General features: G+C 38.9%; 1 protein-coding gene and 1 long non-coding RNA gene across 5 annotated transcripts in view; one reads left to right on the top strand and one right to left on the bottom strand.

Moving 5' to 3' along the window:
* The window catches only part of robo3 (roundabout, axon guidance receptor, homolog 3 (Drosophila)), a 161,092-nt gene that overhangs the window by 130,845 nt on the left and 7,801 nt on the right, over window positions 1-22,446 (bottom strand). The window lies entirely within an intron of this gene.
* Window positions 930-20,838, top strand: LOC109507977 (uncharacterized). The gene is made up of 3 exons (XR_002166576.1): window positions 930-1,112; window positions 10,494-10,498; window positions 20,828-20,838. It is a non-coding gene; the product is annotated as an uncharacterized LOC109507977 (long non-coding RNA).

Here is a 22,446-nt window from a genome sequence, read left to right as displayed (position 1 = left end):
ACTAAACGGCCCTCCACAGTCCCCAGATCTCAATCCAATGGAGCATCTTTGGGATGTGGTGGAACGGGAGATTCGCATCGTGGATGTGCAGCCGACAAATCTGCGCCAACTGTGTGATGCCATCATGTCAATATGGACCAAACTCTCTGAGGAATGCTTCCAGCACCTTGTTGAATCTATGCCACGACGAATTGAGGCAGTTCTGAAGGCAAAAGGGGGTCCAAACCGTTACTAGCATGGTGTACCTAATAACGTGGCCGGTGAGTATATTTTTGTGTTGATGCACATTGCACTCTAATCATCCTATCAGTCTCACTTTGACTAAAAGTAAAAAAAAAAAAAAAAAAAGCAGGTCTCCTTTGACCGACGGGGGCGCGTGACCTGCATCACCGGAAGTTGTTAGCGCTCAGCAGTCTGCAATTGCAGCTTGCGATCAGAGCTGTTGCGATATAGCTTTTATTATTATTATTATTATTTTTATTATCAGTCAAAGTTCGTTTCGTGTACATGTTAGAGGAATCTATGAGCAAAATTGTATCATGTTTAAAGTTTCATTTAATTTGGGCACGTCTAAACGTTTGGGTGCGTATCCAGCACCCCCAAATGCCTGTGCAGAAAGGCGCCGGCCATTTGGGCGGAGGGCTGTTGAAGTCCACAATTAGCACGTCAATGCAGAGGGGCGAACAGAGGAGAGAAGGCTAGACTCGGTCACAAGGGGGAATGAATAATTCCGGAACAGCGGTTGAACAACAAAAGACGATTTGAGAACACCCGTCGCGCCCAGGCGACATTCGTCGTCCGCAAAGTCTGCAACATGTTGATTCAGCGAAGACCAGACAGAATGGCGTCAACGTACCGGTGGTTCAAAGCTTAAACCAAGGTAACCAATCACTACCGAGGGTCCGGACCGGGGGCGCGGTATGCAAATATCAGGGGCAGTGTTTTTCTTTTATGTTACAATAAAAGTCCGAATTGGCGGGAAGGGAGCTCAAGTGTGATTACTGGGGCAACAACCGTCGTTCGTCCTCAGAGATCCCTCCCGCCGATCTTGAAGACAATTTTCCCTGTGTGCCGTGTCATTTCTTTAACTTTGTCCGAGAAAAACTCTGACAGTACATTTCACCCATGGCACTCGCAAAGAATGGCAATCTGGAGGGCCAAGAGAAGCATTTTGAAACGGTACGCGTGAGCTACGAGAGTTAACGGGCTGCAAAGGTGCGACGCATGCCTCCGCATCAGGTCTCCCACTAAGGTAGGCAGAAAATCCTTTTCACAAACTCATCAATTCCTGTGCCTACTTTATTTTTCTGTTTCGTTTATCTTAGGGGCCGTTATGGCTGTTGCTCATCATGGCATGCGTGTATAAGTGTGCGCGGTAACGGATCGATCACGGGAGGTTGGTTGATCAAAAAGTAAATCTTCGGTCAAAATAGGTTGGGCACGCCTGCAATAGAGCATTAAGAACACGTGATATTTTTGTCATTGGTTAAGTGCTCAAAAATCTTGAGGCTATCAGGCTTGAGCTAAAAATGATTTAAGTCCATCTTCAACTTCAGTTTGTATGAAGACCTTTAATTTGATTTAGGTCTCACAGTACAACCTTAAATGTAATACTTTATAGGCATATTGTACATGACATCAATAAACGTGTATGTGTTTTTTTTTTTTAAACCATTGCAAAAAAGAAAGGGTTTCAGTGTAAGGGCAAAATAACAATTCCTGGTTTAACCACAAAGAGCAGATTAGGATTTGGACAATTTCTTCCAAATGTACACGTTTTTTGATGAGAAATGCACAAATGTAGACTGCAATTCGTCTATCTCTCATTTGCCCTCTCCAGTGAGATTGGAACATTTTGCTCTCCATCCAAAATTGCACCACAACCTGAAAACTTAGCAAAAGCAAAAACAATCTTCGAACTCACTGAAGCTTGAATGGAGGTCTCCTTCCAATACAGACGTCAACAAAATTTCTGTGTGCGTGTGTGTGCGTGTGTGTGTGTGTGTGTGTGTGTGTGTGTGTGTGTGTGTTTTGTGTGACTGTGTTTACTTTTTTTCAGCCACTCTCATCCTCCCACACAAAGATCACCTCCAGAGCCCAGCATGCTATGGCCACCCAGAACAAGATCTTCCATTAGAGTAATTGACCAATTTATTTGCTGCTGCAGTTGATTATGGTTCTACACAAGCAGCATTTCACAAAAAAATAAATAAAAAAATCTAAATTATCTGCGAGCCCCATACCTAACAAGTGTCTCCGAGGCAAAAGCTACAGCAATCATCAACACATTATTTTCAACATAATCACATTCAGTGCAGTTTGTTTCAACGAGAATTTAGTTGGACCTTGGATTTGGTTCAATGCAAAATACGACTTTAATTTTGGCAAATGGCGACACCGTTTTTTTTTGGAGGGGGGTGGTTGGTGCGAAATATACAGTTTGCAACACAGTATATCCTCAGCAGGTGCACAATGCAAGTTGGAAGAGTAATGTAATTTTGAGAGACTAAAAACAATGTGCCGTATTGTCCGCGCTATGATGCGCACCTAAAAGCTTTCAATTTCCTCAAAAGCCGACAGTGCGCCTTATGTCTGGATCAATATTCTGATATCTTGGACGTAGTATTTTAAATGTTCTGTGAACCGTTATGTTACAGCTGCAACGGTTGTGAAAGCGTTATAGCAATAAAGGTGTGTTGTATTGTATTCCCTTTAGCATAGCTCCATCTAGTGGATGCATAACGCAACCGCAGCCACTATTGTAGCTTCTATCTGTGCGCCTTATAATTTGGCGTGCCCAATGTATGAAAAAGGTTTTAGCACAGGCCATTCATTGAAGGTCAGCCTTATAATTCGAAGCGCCTTATAGTACGGAAAATACGGTATGTCACTACCTTGACTCTATGCATGTGAAATAAAGGACTTCTGTACACCAGTTCTTAACTTTCAGATATGAAATTTGTGAATGTGAATTAATCCATTTTAGTCACAGTGGCAGCCAGTCAATAGCGAGTTCTAGCGTGCCACGTTACCACAGCTCAATCACCTTGAAAAAGACAAAACAAAATAATAAAAGTAAAAAAATGTCAATCTCATATTTTAAAATATGCGTGTCTTATTTTTAGATGTGAAGGATAAATAGTATACAGTAAGTGGTGAACAGTAAACTTGTTTCGTTTATCTCTGTTGTCTCATTTTATAATGCAACTTCTGATTTGGGTGCAAAGCTGTTTTTCCCATTCTGTTGTTAAAAGTTTGACGTGCAGAAGGTCTACTTAAATTCAAAAAAATTGGGCGACGATAACAAATATTAAACGATTGCAATTACATTCAACGCATTGAAACTGTTTGTATATTTTATTCCGTTACAGTCTAGTCTTTAGCGGACTTCATTTTACAGGTATGTGTCTAACCTGTGTGGGTAGTTCTGCAGGGCAACTGATGCACTGCCAACAAACAGGAATGACCTCTGTGATGGTTATTAGGTGAGAAAGGCCTGAGGCACTTAGGGCTCCACAAGCTGCAATAAACCTTTGAAGAGCCATGTGTATTTCTGGCTACAGCACTGTGGTTCATTTCAATCCAATGCAGCGTGATAGTCAGACAATGGCCATGCGAAGAATTTTCTCTGAACAACCCTATCAGGCCAAGATAACCCAAAACAAACAAAAAAAAAACAGGGGCCACTAATGACCATCAAAACGAATACAAAATGGCTGTAAATTGTAATCCATCATAATCATAAGATTGGATTCATGATAATGAGAAGCAGGGTGACGATTATTTTCACAACTGAAAATTTAAATTTTGTCACTATCTTCCTTGCTGTTTACAAAGTATGTTTGTCTTGAATGCAAATAACTCTATTATTTATTTTGGCGGTAGATTGTTCCATGCAGTGGGCTCTAGCACATTGGTGGCTCCTGTGAGGTCATCGGGGTGGCCATCGGGAATTTCGGGAAAATATGTTTATTTACCCGAACTGCCGGTATATTTCTGCCTCTCCCCCTCTGTCAACGGTTACATTTCAATACGCGACGGCTGCACCCCATCACCAACCACATCTCGGCACACGATGGAGTGTCGACGACAACTTTTCAGTACATGACGGATCTCAGCCCCACCCATGTTGACGCAACAAGTGACGGCCATCGTCGACGACGTTTCCTGGACCGAATTTTGGTCTCAGCACGGCCCTGAGTATAGCTTAGAAAGAAGAAGGATGGATGGCTGGATGACTGTTCCATACACTAACAACTATTTGTCCGACTATTATTTCTTTGAAATTGTAATGAACCTCCCCACTAAATACACACAGATACAGAAAATGACAGCTGCACCATCCAATCATTTAACTCGAAAGACGATCAAAAGTTCTCCCACAAAAAATTGTGTAGGGCCAATAACAATAACAGTTTTGAATGTCCAAAAATTCCCTGATTGCACTGCCTTTTTTGTTTTGTTGTTAATAGTAACCTAAATTTCAGTTCAAAGTCCTGACTTACAGGGTAAGCAATTGCAGCCCCAGTGTTACAGTGCCAATATTACGGACGGAAAATTTATGAAAACCAAATGTCTTTTGTAAAAGTAATCATGCATTATTTTTTATTTTGGTCTGGAGTAGGACAAGTGTAAACACACCCCATATTTTAGCATACGCTCTGATTTTTTTTTTTTTTTTTCGGTTTAACGGTCAAAATTGGAGTGAAATCCCTCTGTGACAAAGTCAAAGCAAATTTGTGAAATCCTCACTCTATATCGACATTACAATTACTGAGAGCCGCGACTGGATACTTGATGAAACTTGAAATCAGCCCTCATTCAAATCAGTCGGTGAGTCAGCCAACTCAGACTGTGACTTTCTTTTTCCCTTATTAATTTTCCTTGTCTCGGTCTAATCAAACTCCACAAGAACAAGGTCAGCGTCCATGGTTCCTCAACTGGCACTACCTGTGATTGCAGGTCTCAAAAGTCATTAGCAGAATAAGGTCACGGTTTGATGAGTACAACTATGAAGTGAGAGGAAGGGCAGTGGCTTAGGTGAGGGGGAAATATTCAATAATGGCATGAATGTGCAGCTGTCAATGTATTTCTTCAATGTGTGTTTCCTTCAACTTATGAGAGGATGATATATTTGAGCCATATACAAAAAAAATGAAAGAACAAAAATTACTCGATGACCATGAAAACAACAACAGTCTAATGAAGTCTGCCGAGTGCGAGCGGAACCCAGACAAACAACCGAACGCAGCCTCTTTTACATTTTTTTTTTTTTTTTCAGGCCAATCTCATTTTTGTCTCGTTGCTGATCAATACCAATGACTTCTCAATCTTGCAGGACAAGTAGTTTGAAATTAAACTGGCGAACAAGTACAAAGTTGCCCACCTCCCACTAGCTGAATTCAATTCCAACCATTGACCGTGATAGATTCCCCATTTAAAAGCTGGAGCTTGTGCCCTGGATAATATTTCAGACGACTGTCTCTGCTTTCCTGCAGACCTACGGGGAGTAGAAATGGTTAAGATAAGTCGTTGTTTGAGAATTGGTGTTATTTACATGTTACAATTGTTATTTGTCATGATCCTGTCTTGTTTGTTTTGTTTTTGATTTAGTTTTTTTAGGGGGGTGGGGCAGGGGGGGATTTCAGTCTCCAGCTGGAGAGTTGGCGTTAACGAGTCACACCTGTCTCACTTCAGGCGTCATTACCTACTGCCTATATAAAGCCATGCTTCACTGACTCCTAGCTGTCAGATTGTTGTCTTGGTCATGACGCTGTCGCCAAGTACTAATTTTTGAGACGTTCTTGCCATTTTTGCCTTGTTTCTTCATAGCATTTTTGTTCTTTGAAGTATTTTCCTTATTTGGTATTCTCGGTGTTTGTTCTTTGTGTATTGGATTCTCTTGTGCTTTGAGTTGACGCACAATTTGTTTTTTTTTGCTCGTTGTCTTTTGCGTTTTTTTTTTTTTTTTTGGTTTGCTCTCACCTTTTCCTGGTTCTCTGTGACCATTTTATTTTATTCATGCAATTGTTTATTTCATTGGGACAGTGAACATTAATCAAAAAAAAGAATAAATAGTATAAATGCTAATTTTCCAGCCGTAGTCCCAAGGCAGGTTTCTAAGATAGCACAGTGAGACCAGCGTTCTTAGTTTGTACTCTGTCGGTCTTGCCTTTTTTGAAATAAATATATTTTTGATCAAAATTTGTCTCTGTCTACACTTGTGGAATCCTTGTTCTGTCCAGACACCTGACATTATTATTTATGTGAGAAGCATCCAATACGGTTTGAAATGGTCAATTAAAGTGATGATCACTTATTTACTTATGTGTCTATTTTGCTGTGAGACGCAAGTGTTGAACTCTTATCTTGTTCTTTGGCTGTCTTCGCCATCCATGTCATTTTTTTGTCGCCAGTGAAAACTTACCACTATTTTTCTGTTCAAAACTAATAGTCAAAATGGAAGGAACATAATATGGGCCCAATTTCGCAATATGATGGCCGATTAATATTTTTCCACAAAAAAAAAAAAAAAAAAAATCAAGTAAAGGCTTGCCAAAACAAATTCCTGCTTTCGCATTTAATTCACACTGTCCAAACTGTGACTTTGAAAATTGTCCGTTTTCTTCGTTTCCTCAAATCCAATTTTGTGTTGCTCGGTGTTTTGCATTTTGTTCACTGACTGTACCCAAACTGAACAGAACTGGGAACCTAAAACCAAGGTACATACCAAACCATGACATTTTTCATTCTGCCTCTAGTGAGTAAAAGTTTATGTGGCCTGCAATTCCAACTCTGAATCTCTGGACATGTTTTGGGGCTGACAAAATGCATCATGGTAGTATTTTTAAACATCCGCAATTCTGTTCACCTAGTTGGCTGCCATGCCAAAAAGTGACACTGGCTTGCCACTTAATTGGTGTATCAGATGTGTAACGGTAGAGCCAAGATTTTTTTCACCTGTCCTTTTCACACAGAACCTGTCAAAACAGGACTTTTGTTCACTGTTCACACAGTCAATGCAACTCAACGCTAATTAGATAAACATCATCACAATAGCAATGTTTGTTTTGAATACATGGACCATGTGAAGTTTGATACTACCAATGATGACTATTCGAAGGGCTGAGAGGATTTTTTTTTTTAATTTGCAGCATAAACATAAATAGGCCCAAAGTAATTTTTTTCACAAACGCCTGACTGTAACATACTGTTACATCTAAATGAATATAATCTATCCATCCATGCATCCATTTTCTGATATGCTTTTTGTCACAAGGGTCGCGGGGTGTGCTGGAGCCTTTCCCAGCTGACTTCAGGTCATAGGTGGGGGACACCCTGAGCTGGTTGCCAGCCAATCGCAGGGCACACACACGCGACCAACCATCAGCGCTCACACTCACACCAAGGGACAATTTAGAATGTTGCATCAACCTGCCATGTATGTTTTGGGAATGTGGGAGGAAACCGGAGTACCCAAAGAAAACCCACGCATGCACCGGGAGAACATGCAAACTCCACACAGGAAAGCCAGAGCCGGAATCAAACCTTGCACTTTTGCATTGTGAGGCTGATGCTCTAAATAGTCGCCCACCAGGCCACCCATGAGTATGATAATAATAATAATAATAATGTCATAACAAATCTGAATTGTTTTTCTCAGTCATTTCAGAAAGAGAACCTAGAATTTTATATCCATGTATTTATACATGGAGTGAAATACTTCAAGCTTTTATTTCTTTTTATTATTATTAATTTTAATGACAACGGCTTTCAAATAAAAAATTTGAAATTCAAGGTCTGTGAAAATATAAGATCAATCAAAAAAGATGTTTGAAGCACAAAGGTCAGATTTCCGACAAGTATGGCAATTTCTACTGCTACTTGGTTGCGCTCCATTTGCATGAGTTACTGAATCCATGCACCGTCTGTGGCTTTGAGGGGATGAGCCTGTGGCACTGCATGAGGTGTGATTGAGAAAATTAGCTGATTAGGGTGTGGCACCTTCGGGTTCAGTAAGCCATAATCATCAAGAAACAAAGGACTGAAATAATACAGTCTATGTAAAATGGTTTGACATTATGAGTTTCACTTTCTGAAATGACAAAAATACTGTACTATTTCACAACACTTTTTTAAAGACAAAATCCCATTACAGTTGTAACTTGCCCAACATGTTAAATTTGCATACGAAAAATAAAAACTGAAATGTAGGACTTCCTGCTTGGTGTTGATTTAAAAACACATGTTGACATGGGAGAGGATGTCTCAAGCCAGGACAAACTTCCTGTATCCTGCATCCTACGCTCAACACCTGCTTGAATCATTGCAATTGCCGTTTTCCTTTGTCACTCGAGACGTACGCGCGAGGATAAGACACATGCAGACACACACTCAGCCACATCGACTTGGTCTGAGTGTGAATGAATGAATAAATGCCGTGTATATACTAGACTTGTCAACTAGCTCCCAAAGCAAGAGGTGAGACATTAATGAAGTTGAAATGTTTGAACCAATCCACCATTGGATGTGTATTTAACCCTTTCAGGGACAGTGGTTACTACAGTGGACAGCTTATGTTCTCAGGTTGCAGGTTGTCATTATGCATGATCGGGTTAAAAAAAAAGTGACACGCCCACAGATGGATCTGATGAGACTGGCTCATACTCTGCCACAGAGTGAGATTTAGAATTTTTGTGAACGTTCTTAAAGTCAAATAATGCATATAATGAAGATATTTATCTTCAACCCACTAGCTGAAATGGCCTTGGACTCTTCTGCACACTATTTGGGTGAACAAATGATCTCATATTTCACAGGCTGACATCGTACATGAATAAACTGTACGATCCCACGGAAAGCTACAATTTGTCATAATTATTGCGGTATCTGCAATTGAATTTGGAAGAGAAATGGCCAGCACCACAACCTGTTGAGAAGATACAATGATAAATAGATTTCAATTTGCATAATTCTATTGTAAAATTAAAACGTGTGAAGTGATTCGCCAAAGCTCAGCATAATGGCTGACAACGGCTGTAGCGTTCCGTAATTGCATTCTCCCAATTAAAATCTTAAATGAGCTTTAAACAGATCCTACTGTGGATCCGATCTAAAATCCAGCAGATAGCATGTGCAAGTTCGTAGAAGTTAGCAGTACATGTAATAAATTCAACAAAACACAACACACTTGTATCAACTTTTATGCCACGCTTCATTTTATAGTAACAACACATCGAGAACCACATTCAGCAATCAAATCAAGTACCATTTCATTTGCTGCAACAGACCCCCTGCCTGAGATCATTAATTTCACAGGGATGCACTTTTAAGTCATTTAGTATGTGGAACTGCTTACTTCAATGCATTTATCAATTGAAGGGATTTAATTACACACGCCATTTCTTAGAATAGCCTTCTTTCTATTATACAGTTTCACCCTGTTCTGTTTCTACATTTAGGCTACGGTTACACTGCAGCTCACTGCCAATTATTTTGCACATTCCAGGTCAGATTATTTTTTTTTTTCGAATTAGATCTGGGCCTCTTTCGTATGTGTATATAAAAATGTATGTGAGGCATGAGCAGTATGACGCTCATTCGCACACATCTGACCTATACGTCATCAAAAGTCGAATATGCTCACCGCACAGGCAGGAGGGGCGCCTGAAAACTACTACATCGTCTGTGAATCTGCAAAGTTGTTTTGAGTAACAGTTGTTGTCTTTACATTTGACATTAATTTAATCCTACTTAAAATATGAATCATAAAACGGACATCCGGTGACAGTAAATTAGCCACGGAGCTGGTTCATTTGTTTCGCGATGCAATCATATGACGTCATCTTTAGTGGACGCCTCCATTAAATGACAAAATTGAGGAGTCTTGCCTCATATCATGTCCTCAAAATACTTCTACAAACAAACAGTTTAGTCATTATATTGCTGTATTTTTTGTCCAATACAGCAACCCACAACCATTGGTGCTGTGGCGAATTAGTGTGCCGCGAGAGATCATGGAAAGCGCTGTAATCCCCCTGATTTCAAACTGGCTGCTGAAACGTGAGGTAATTCTTTTTGGATGCATAATGATGAGAATGTTAAAGCCACACCATGAGAAATGACCACCCCCAAAAACGTAAAACGAGAGTAAAAAGAAGAACATTACAATATAAATGAAACGCATGATAATGATTGATGATGAGCTTCCTCTTCACTTAGACCTCGCATGAAATATGTCTACTGAGGGTGCATACAGAGATGGCATTTGACATTCAGATCTGAAATCTCAACAAAAGCAAATGGCCCCACGTAGTCTACACACAAACACGTAGCAATTTGAAATTGGTGGGGGCGTTTCCAAATGCCAGGAAGAATGATGGATGAAAGTATGTATGAGGCTGGGATGGGCCAGAAAGCGTCCCCAAACCGTAACGCCCTCTCATCTGCTACATTCAACCTAACAGTATTAAGCCAACAAATATTCTGATAAGCAAATGTACCGAGCTATCATACAGCTTGAACCTTGGGGGCAATTTGAGAATCAGCACTAACCATCAGTCCATTCTAAGTTTTGAACTGTAGGTTCATCTGCCCACACGACTACTCATGTTGTGCTGTGGTGCAAGAAGCATATATCTAGCTTCCTCTAGTGGCCAAGAGCAAAAACATCAGCTGTCGAGTCTTGGGGGAGACGTTCAACTTTTCATTGATGAATGTTTCCCAGCCTTTGCGCAAATCCAAAAGAATAAACAAGGATTTACTCCCCTGGTGGTGTGAAATTAACTTTTGATACATTTCCATTGTTTCTGTGTAAAACCAAAATATTGTATTGTTCAGTATCTCTAAATGCCTCGTTTGCAGTTGTGGTTTCAGTCATTTTGTTCCGTAGGCAACGTAATTACAATTGTAGGTGACACAGTTTTGAACTGTAGGTTCATCTGCCCACACGACTGCTCATGTTATGCTGTGTTGCAGGAAGCACAATATCTACCGCCCTCTAGTGGCCAAGAGCAAAAATATTCAGCTGTTGAGTCTTTGGGGAGACGTTTAACTTTTCATTGATGAATGTTTCGCAGCCTTTGCGCAAATCCAAAAGAATAAACAAGGAATTTACTCCCCTGGTGGTGTGAAATTAACTTTTGATACATTTCCATTGTTTCTGTGTAAAAGCAAAATATTTTATTGTTCAGTATCTCTAAATGCCCCGTTTGCAGTTGTGGTTTCAGTCATTTATTTCCGTAGGCATCGTAATTACAATTGTGGGTGACACTTCAAATAAATCATTAAGTTTGGCATCGTAATTACAATTGTAGGTGGCACTACAAATAAATCATGAAATTTGCCACGGATGGTAAAGTCATGAAATTAGCCGGGTTTCAACAACATAAAATTATGAGATATGTTCTTATCTTTAGCAGGTTGGTTTATATATGTGCTGTCAAATTGAACCAACCACATGTTTGCAAATAACCGATTGTTTTTCATGCTTTGAATGAAAAGTATAACTTGGGGGGGCTCTAGACTGCCCCGAAATAGTGTGGTTTAGCTCGTAAAGTACATTTTTCATCTACTCAGGCCTCGGCGACCAGTAAATTTGTCGTTTTCTAAATTACGTCTCTTGAATACTTTTTGTTGCTGACAAACTTCTGCAACGTCAATTGTTACTTTCGTTTCAGGCTCCGACAGAGCTTGCACATGAGAAAAAAAAAAATGTGTGTGTGTGTGTGTGTGTGTGTGTGTGTGTGTGTGTGTGTGTGTGTGTGTGTGTGTGTGCGCGCCGCACGCGCGCACACACACACACACACACACACACACACACACACACACACACACACACACACACACACACACACATATATATATATTTTTTTCTCATTTTTGGCCAAAATTGCATCATTCTGAAATCATCAGGGAACGTCTGGAGTGAGTTGGCTGCATTTAAAGTAAAGGGGCCAAATAGTCTCTCATGCCTCACTTTTGGGTACTTTATTCCTTGAATTTCATGTATGAATTTTGTTTGGCCCTCTTGTTCCCATTTGCTTCTGGAAATACAATAATTTTATCGGTAATTGTCTTCCATCATCAAACTCAATGGGCGGCCAATAGGCGGATCTCGCGCTGATCACCACCAATCAAATGATTTGTCCTGCATGACTGAGCTGACGGATGCAATTATTTCATGAAGCAGACCAATTTAGTGCAAGTAGGCGATTAGGCGATCATTACAATAATAATAATAATAATAATAATAATAATAATAATAATAATAATAATAATTATCTCACATCTCACACAGCTGATAATAAAATTCTACAATTAGGACAGGTAGAAAAATTGGAATTGTATACATAGTTTTGCCCTCGTTCATTTTTGGGAAGACATAGATCACAAATAATATTAAATTACTACTTATAAAACAAACACATACAATTCAAAAATACATCAATAAAATAAAATAATCTAAATTGTATAATTGATTGACATTCAGACAGTATTTCGTGACATGGCTTTCGTGACGGACAGTACTTATGTACCACTACTTTCCACCAGAGGGCACACTTGCTCTTTTACGCAACGCGAGTCTATATTTTGACTGTTTTTGTTCAATTGCTGAGAAATAACGTTTGTTTTTTTGTCTCTTCAGTGTCACACATTCACGTATTCTTTCGGAATTAAGTAGAAATTATGTTTAGTCAGGAAAAAAACTATTGAACAGACTTGAAAATACATTGGTTTTTTTTTTTTTCTCCAGCATCACATGGAGTTGTACGGAGCCCCAAAGGTGAACAGGAAAAAAAAACCCAACTGCAATTCAACTGTCAAAACTCGAGTACGTGGTAGATAAGAGAAAATGGGGCTTGAAAAGGCAAACAGAGATATAAAATGAAACATACCATTTAATAACATCCTGACCAGGACACACACTTTTTTCCTTTCTTAGATTTATCAACTAAATAAACATTTGCTTCACAGACATTCAGCCACAAACAAGGCCTTTGTTATATTGATACTGTTGACACTTCAGTGAGTCATCGCTTACGTGGTTTCATTCTTCCACTCAGTCACTGTCTTCACACAGCTGCTGTGCTCCCTTTGTGTCCAGGTGAGCACAGCTGAGCTCCAAGGTTAAGGTGACGTGATGCCACGCTATGAGATCATCTTTAATCACCAGGGATTCACTTTCTGCGGTGGTGAGGTCATTCGCAGACGGCCCTCTGCTAAATTTGTCTTTTACAAAAGCTGTTCTCATTATGTTAATACATTTTACTTTATCAAATATAAGGCAAAAAGTGTTTGGATGAGCAAATAAGATTCATATTCTAAGATAAGAGAACATTTATATATTACATAAATAAATACATTAATTCAACCTACGATGCAGTAATTTGTTGTAAGGTCACTTGTTAAAATTATCATTTACAATCATTTAATTTAGGTGTGCTTTGATTATTTTAACCCTCCCACATAGCTAGGATATGCTATAAGTAACAAACAAAATCTTGGAAACACCTAATATGATCCTGATGCTCCAAACTTCATTTCAATTATAAAGTGTTCATTTCAATGAAAATTAAAAACCAAAACTGAGCTTTATTAATGTCATGTATATTGTGAGAATTTAATTGCCGTTTGAATGATAGGCCATTTATTTCAGACGAATCCATGGTCAACATTTTTGAATAAAAGATGAATAAGACGAATAACTACATAAATACAAAGTACAAATTAACAAAACTGTTATAAAAAATACATACATCATAAAATCTTAAGCAAAGCTCAGAGGTTAACGACGCAGCATGCTTAAAAGAGCAGAATCACTTTTTCATATTTTTTTTAACCCAGCAGGACTTGTACAAACATATTAACTTAGAGCAATTCTTGAATTATAGTCTACAATAGCAGCATCAATAAACAAGTAAAAGATTTTAAGAAAAAACAAGAAATAGGTAAAAAAAAAGTAGGTTTTTTTGGTGTAAATGTAATATTCAAATAAAATGACTTTTCACTACTTCTTCTCCTGCTAGTACTGTTACTACTCCAAGTACCTAATATCTAATGTTTTTAAATGACACTAAGAACATATTTACAGTAGATTAACTACAAGGAAACTGTCCATCTCTGAATAACATTAGCAGTACCTATTTAAGATCTTCAATCCAATTTACATAACAAAAACACATAACAAAACCATTTTAATGAGTCATTGTATGTTCTACAATATGTCCGCAGTATTGTTTGCATTATTTTTAGCCGTTTTACTTTCTTACATCTTCAGTCATATGACGAGTTGTCTGCCTCAAAAAATAAACCAACATTTTGAAAAATAACATGAAAAAAAAAGTATTTCCAACTTTCATGAATGTATCAACATTACTAAACTGCAATTTTGCATTACAACACACTGCAAGAAAGACAGATTGTGGTTTCAAATCCACCACTTTCATATTGAACTGATTTTTTTTTTTCCCCCAGAAAGTAATGAAGCAAATTTATTTATTTTAATTTTGACCAACCACTTGAAGTAAATTGGTTTGCCTCACCTCAAGAAATTAGTTAAGACATAGTTATACTGTACATTTCAGGTTTCAGTGAGTGAATTACATTGCATATGTAGGAATTTGGTGGAACCTGAGCATCAAGGACGGAATGTTAAAGAATGCGCACATCACAGTGCTCAAATAAGAGTGTTATAAATCCGGCAATTATAACATGTTTATGAACCTGAAATCTTACCGTATTCTTCTTATAAGCACTTTTGTAAATGTACCATATTTTCCGCACTATAAGGCGTACCTAAAAGCATTCAATTTTCTCAAAAAGCCGACAGTGCGCCTTAAAATCCGATGTCTCATATATGGATCAATATTCTTTCTTGGCCGTAGTATTTCAAATGTTCTGCAAAGTGCTTTGTCACAGCTGCAGCGGTTGTGAAAGCCCAATATAAATAAAGCTTTATTGTATTGTATTCCCTCTACCGTAGCTCCATCTAGTGGATGAATAATGCAACCGCAGCCACTACAGTGAAACTCCTCTACAACAAAATCATGTTTGCAGCAAGAAATTTTTCATAACAGGGGGTTTTTCACTGTAGCAAATTTGATCTCAGATGTAAACACACAAAGAAATTGCGAAATTTACGATCAGCATTCACTTTCACTTACATCAATATCTTGGATAATGTCTTTTATTTTGCTTCCTCCGTCTTTCATTTTGATCACTTTTACCCTCTCTTCCAGCATCAGAGCTCTTCTTGTCTTAGCTGCTTGACATCCATAGGTCCGCTTTGTAGCCATTTTAGCAATGCAACGTTCTTGCTGCGTCTGAAACTAACAATAACAAATACTTCCTGGACTATTGCGCATGTGTAAACCAGTGTGGTGGTTGCTGTTGCCGTTTTCGAACGAAGCAGTAGAGGTCGCTGTTGGATTAGACTTCATTGGAGTGAATCTCATCGCGAGGCAAGAGCAGAGAAAAAGATTTCGTATAACGCCAGAGGGTTTTTTTTTCGTTGTATGGGGGGGGGGCAGGAAAATGGAATGGGGTTAATGCATGAAGATTTTTTCACACTTGGGAGTATTTTCGCCCATGTAGGTTTCATTGTAGAGGAGTTTCACTGTATTGCAGCCTCTATTCTATGCGCCTTATAATGTGGTGCGCCCTCTATATGAAAATAGTTTTAAAATAGGCCATTCATTGCGCCTTATCGTGCGGAAAATACGGTATTGTATTTGCTTTCACGTAGTGAGGCTGGAAAAAAATACAGTATATGTAGTTGCATTTTGAGAAGTTTTGATGGTATTCATATCTGAAACATGCTTTTTTTTCTTTATTTTACACAATAAGCTCTTTTTTTCTATTTCACAGATAAGTGTCTCGGATAATGGATGGATGGATTTTTGTTACCCATTCATACTCACTGAGAGCAAGAAGAAGAAGCTGCTGGTTAAAGATGACCGAGTGGCCTCTGGGTCTAATGAGTACAAATGAAGACCCCCGGCAGGTGTGTGTGAGTGGGTGTACATAGATTACAGTTGTGATTGTGCACGTGTCACGTTGTTATAATGAGACTAATTGCATGTGAAATGTGTGCATACGCTGGGCCTTGGCGAGGTGAGGGGGGTCTTTGCCACCCACATGTGTGAGTCATATTAAACTTTCATTAGTGCCCAGACACGATGAACTCTCCTTTGTTCGGAAGAACCCTCAGCTCAAGAGTTACTGGACCTCTGACCACTAAGCTCTTGGCTCTGTATCTCTTCTCTACCTGTAATTGGCTGCCCGCTATTTCCAATCATTCCCGCAACCCTCGCAGTGCTGTTTCCATAGCAACGTAGCCTTAACCTTCTGCCAGTCGGCCTCACTGGCGTCATTCCCTCTTATACGTTCAATGCCCCCCCCTCCACCCTGAACCTGCCGCCCCAACACCCAGCCATCCCACCACGGTCCCCATTACTCCCAGCCTGGGAAATCAGCCTAATAAATAGCTTTATGGAAATCAAGCCGGTGAGCAACGGGTAAAAGTGCCACTCTTAATATATGTATTAGGATGTCTGGAAAATGTCATCAGAGTGCCTTCTTCAGTGGCCACCCAGATACTCTCACTTCACTTTTCGCTCACATGGCGCAGGGAAGTCTGCCTTTGTGCCTCTCACTAAATGTTGTCCTTCAGCTTTCTTTCAGTATCTGTCCTCTGTGATGATTCTTTGTTGCATAATGCAGAGATTATAGTCCTCTTCAAATCAGGGTTTTTCAAGTTCAGACCATGACTTTTTTCAGTCAATTATTAAATTACCTTGGTGTTGTTAATTCACAGTACTGCATTGTGTGAAGGTTTTCTCCTGGATATAAAACACAATTTCTTCTTTTCGTTGTGTACAGAATTTCTAGCCTCTGAAAAAAAAAAGTTAAAAATATCACAGCACAAAGAATGTTAACAATGAGAATGTTTAAAAATCTATTCTTCGCTCCTTCCTCGCTCATCTGACTCTTGCTGTCAATCAACGCTTCCATGATGTGTTGTGGAGTGAATTTGTTCACGCACGCACGCACGCACACACACACACACACACACACACACACACACACACGTACAGTGCCTTGAAAAATGATTCATAGCATGCCCTACAAAAAGTAGCACATAATTGTGAAGTGGGAAGAAGAAGGCAGAGTACATCATTTTCAACATTTCTGGCAAATCATAATCCAAAAAATGCGGTGTGTGTTTCCATTTGGCGTCCCTGCGTCAAGACTTTGTTGAGCCACCTTTCTCTGCAATTACAGATGGAGATCTTTTGGGTTACTCTCTCCCAGCTTTTCACATCTTGACACTAAAATTGTTGCCAATTCTTCCCACGCTTTTATGTGAGCAGTGATTTTCTTGCTGAAGACAGAATGTTATTTGGACGTATACTTTGGCTGGGTCATTTTAACACATGGATGTTCTTAGATTCTACATATTCTCTATATTCTGTTCTCAAAACCACACGTATAAAACATGAGGGCTGAGGGCCAGATCCAGCTCACGATGACATTTCATATGGCTTGCGATGGCAAATCATGTCTGTTGACTCCACGTTGATCTCGAATTGTTTCGTCACTTTTAACAACACTGAAATGTGAGATACTGCATTTTTTTTGTTACCAATCCAACCCCTTTTAAAAAAAATAGTTGAAACAATCCTAAAAAATAAACTTTTAATTTGTAAAGATTTTCCAAATCTGTCAATTCCAGCACGCACGCGATCCTTGTCAAGATACACGGATCAGATAATGGATGGGTGATTAAATATAAATATGAAAGTTGGACTCGTCAGACCACAGAACACCTTTCCACTTTGCATCTGTCTTCGGACCCGGAGAAGTGTTTTTGTGCAGCCATAAAAACACTAAGTTAACTTTCTACTCTTTGTTTGATCCGTTGTGTCTTGAAAGTAAATCTATAATATTGGTGCTTCGAATTTTTTATGAGCACGTCTCCGAACACGAGCACAAACACTGTTGAGAGGCATTCCCCCCCAAAAAATGTATGAGATCAAATGTCGCTGTGGCAATGACATAAATCCGATATACCGTAGCCTTTCTAATTTACAAGTAGTGTAGCCTCAAAGTTATCATCTTTCACATTTGGATTTGAAGGTGAAAATAATGCACGTGTCGTATGAATCCAATCATAATATTTAAATACAAACAGAAACAAACTACAACTTGAGACAGTATAAATGGATAATCTTTAAGAAACATATGGCACGGTATTTATACAAAATCTGCACATCTCTGCATGCTAAATCAAACATGAATTAATACTGCAAGGATTCGGTCGGATTTAGGCGACAGAAGGACATTAAGATATTGTGTCTCAGCACTATAGGCAGGTGTGAATTGTGCTGATTCTCCAGGGTTATCATTAACATTATTCTTTCCCAACAAGGGATTCAAAGGATTACCTCCATTATGATTTGGATTATGTGAAAGGGATTTTTGACTTCCATTTTATTTGTATGTCAGTTCACACAATCTAAATACCTGTGAATTCGTTATTGGTGGCACTGGGCAGGTGTGAGTGGCAGGGGGCCACGTGAGTAATGATGTCAAGAGGGTTAGAGGGGATTTGAAGATGGGTCAAGGGTTGCGACCTCTCTTGTGACCCCGGAGTCATCGGTGCACTTAACCCCACGTTTTGACTGACCCCACTGCCCCCATTGCACTCTTGTGCATTAACTCCAATCACAATGGCTTGCTTTTTTTTTAATAGAGTGAGAAAGGCAGTTTTTGAGACTGAACACTGATGGATGGTGACTTTAATTAGTTACTGTTGATGAATGCTTTGTTGCGTCAATTATAGACCACAGATAATCTTGACATCATCTTCCAATTATATAAGAAAATGTGGCGATGAGAATAAGTACCATACATTGATCGATGAGCACTTTTGCAAAATTCTTCTTACCAAAAACGTTTCAGACAAAATGTATATACCTATACAGTACTGAATATCTATTTATCTATCTATGGCTTCAAGAAAGATTTACACACTTAATGGTTGATTTAACACAATCCAGCTCAACATGTCAAACCAATGATAGAATCTCTTATTCTTTCATTCTGCCATCTCCTCTTCATATAGTTCTTTTCAAATATTTAAATTACTATATTTGTACCTAAATGACAGTAAAAGAAAAGTCATGAACCACCACTTTACAAACAAACCAATTCAATGTATACAGGTCAGTAGTTGAATTTAGAAAGTCTGTTTACAACGAATTGAATTTGAATTTTAGCTCAAGGACGCCAAAGCACCACAGCAGCATTAGCATGAATGATATATTAAGAAATAACATAAACAAGCCTCTTGCTTTTGCTCCATGTTTGACAATAATTCTTAGTTTCCTTCGTTTTTGCATTTTTAAATAGAGCTGATGGGATTTTCCGTCAAGATGGGTCAACAGACGTTCTCTGTGAGGACTTTGCAGACCACTCCAGAAGTCAAATCGATGACATAAGATCCTGTCTTTGAGCTCAACAAAATGTATGTTTTAATAAACCAAAACTACCACCTAGTGTACAGTCCCCCAGAAGCTTTGTGTCTTGCCAATATGCATTTTTATGTATTTATTTTTTATGTGTGTATGTATGTATGTATGTATGTATGTATGTATGTATGTATGTATGTATGTATGTATGTATGTATGTATGTATGTATGTATGTATGTATTTAGTTATTTATAAACAAATTCCAGTCTTGTCATCCGTCCATCCATTTTCTGATCTGCTTATCCTCACAAGGGCCGCGGGCGTGCTGGAGCCTATCCCAGCTGTCTTCGGGCAGTAGGCGGGGGACACCCTGAACACGGTGCCAGCCAATCGCAGGGCACACATAGATGAACAACCATTCGCGCTCTCACTATTTAGAGCACAGTGTTCCATTAACCTGTCATGCCTGTTTTGGAATGTCGGAGGAAACCGGAGTACCCAAAGAAAACCCACATTGGCACGGGGAAACCATGCAAACTCCACACAGGAAGGCCGGAGCCGGAATCGGAATCGAACCCTACACCTCTCCACTGTGAGGTGGACGTGCTAACCAGTCGACCAGCAGCTTTGCTAGATGTTCTGTTTCAAGACTATGATACAGCAAAATAAAGTCCCAAAACACATATAAAAACTTGAGAATAGCTAAGACAAAAAAATATATACCCATCTGTCTCTGCCACATCCTTGAGAATATATGGCATGTTAAGTCACATTAAACCAATATGCAGATATTTGTCTTCTGCATGGAATAACAAATGTCAATTGAAGACCACTCTGACAATGTCAAATTGAGCATCACTATTTTTGTCAAGGCATTTTTTTGTTGTTGTAATTGCATCTCATTGACTTGACATTGAAGCTTTTGACATTAGAGTGTATTCGACAGAAAAAAAAGTCTCTAAGGATACCTGGCCCAGCTGCCACACACATGGCTCTCCCTCAGGAAATGACGCCTCACTGCATGGATAACCATGATCCTTCAGCATGGACATGAAGCAAAGGCATAATGTTTACATTTACATTGATGGATTTGGCCAAACGACCATGAAAAACAACAATTTCGTTGCTCTCTCTCTCTCTCTCTCTCTCTATATATATATATATATATATACTGTATATGACTCATCTGAAGTGGCCTTCGGTGAAGCACGATTGATCGCCTGTGTCAAACATGCATTCGGGAGAAGGCAAAACCTGAGTTCAAACCTGAGACAGATGGATCAGTTTGCCCACGAGGAGTGAGAATCCAGTGGGCCAAAATACCTGTTGACAGGTGCAGAATTGTCATGATGAGGTCCAGAAATTATTTGATTTTAGTGATTACCTCAAAAGATTTTTCAACAATGTTTTAAATGGATCATCATATTTTGTCCAAGCCACTTTTCATGACTAAGTAAAAAAAAAACAAAAAACAATTGTACCGGAAAAACATTTCCATTAATTAAAATGTAATATTACATCTATTTCAAATTGTTTCTGTGATCATTGTGCGTTTCTTGACGAAAACAAATTTCCAGCAATTCTTTCTAGTTTATAAATTAAAAAAACAGTCTGGAATAGTGGAGGTGAAAAAGACATTCATATGAATCAATTTCAGCATCTTCTACACGCCAGGATAAACCTGCATTATCATAATCCAGTTTTACCAACCGTCCGGATATTGTTTTCAATGTCGGAGTAAAAATTAAAATTCATCGTCGCGCCACATCGTCTTATCTACGCTTTTCTTTTTGCAAGGCTCTCTATTCCTGCCCCCATATGGCACCTCATGAGTAAATTTAAGCGCTGTCTTATATCCTAATCACCATCCAATCTGGCTGCGCTCACCAGCCGACAAATCCTCACCGTGATGGAAGAAGTTGTCCACGCTTCTATTAGCATATGCAGAGTGGCGCTCTCCTGCCTACAAAGTAGAAAACCTTGCCCTTTTCTATCTTGCCTTCATCCCCGTCACGTCCGCAGGCTCGCCACAAATGCTGCCTCATTTCCATTTCTGCTCGCTTATGTACATAATTCTGCACGCATGTTATTTCGGTCAGCGAGACACATTTCCAACAGAACATTTAAAAACATGAGCTCAACGATCAATTTTGCTTCAATCAAGAACAGAAACATGTCACCCCTATTTGACTATATTTCTTTTATGACGAAAAAAAGCAATCAATCAGCTAGAGGCAATTTCAAAATATTTTGGCTGTATACTGTATTTTGTATATCAATCACCGTGGAACAATTGGGGCAAAATCATTCTGGTGTGTTACATTTTTAAGATGATTAAAACTCAAAATGCTGATTCCAAAATTACAGTCTGATTTAATTTTAATTTTTTTTTTTTTGGGAGCATGTCCATTTTTTTCCCCCCACAGTTTACCAAAAACTTCTACTGATTAGCTACAGCAAGACTCGCCGGCTTATTACGACTGGACTCATCTGTAGCTACATGCACGTGGCAACTTGTTTGAGGAGTTAAAATTGAGACAGTGTGGTGAGAGGTGTGTGCAGCTCCCAATATCTGTAAACAGTAAAGCTAGCACAGTAGATTTTTAAGACAACGTACTAGTGCTGGCTTTTCCCTTAACTTTATAACCATGATGGTGTTGTAAATTGCATTACATTTTATGTTTTTTCCTAGTTTTCAAAGTTTGGAAGTATTCCATCTTAGTGTTTTATTTACAAAGTAAACACTTATTTTAATATATTTTACAGGGATCCTATAGCTCGAAAAGTTGATGTGATGGAGCAAAACTGAGATCAGTTTTGGATTTTGTGCCCAAAAACTGCTGTCAGACCTAACTCAACAAAAATTGTGTAATGGTCAGTGTAGGACTAGACTAAAAAAACTCAAATTAACTCCCTGCCCCTAAAAAAAAAAAAAAAAAAAAAAGAAAAAGTTTTAAAAAAAAACTTTTTTTG

The sequence above is a fragment of the Hippocampus comes genome, unplaced genomic scaffold (genome assembly GCF_001891065.2).
Source record: "Hippocampus comes isolate QL1 unplaced genomic scaffold, H_comes_QL1_v1.1 scaffold248, whole genome shotgun sequence".
In the NCBI taxonomy this organism is placed as follows: Eukaryota; Metazoa; Chordata; class Actinopteri; order Syngnathiformes; family Syngnathidae; genus Hippocampus; species Hippocampus comes.
Note: the sequence above shows the minus strand (reverse complement) of the source record. Positions and strands in the feature narration are given on the sequence as shown.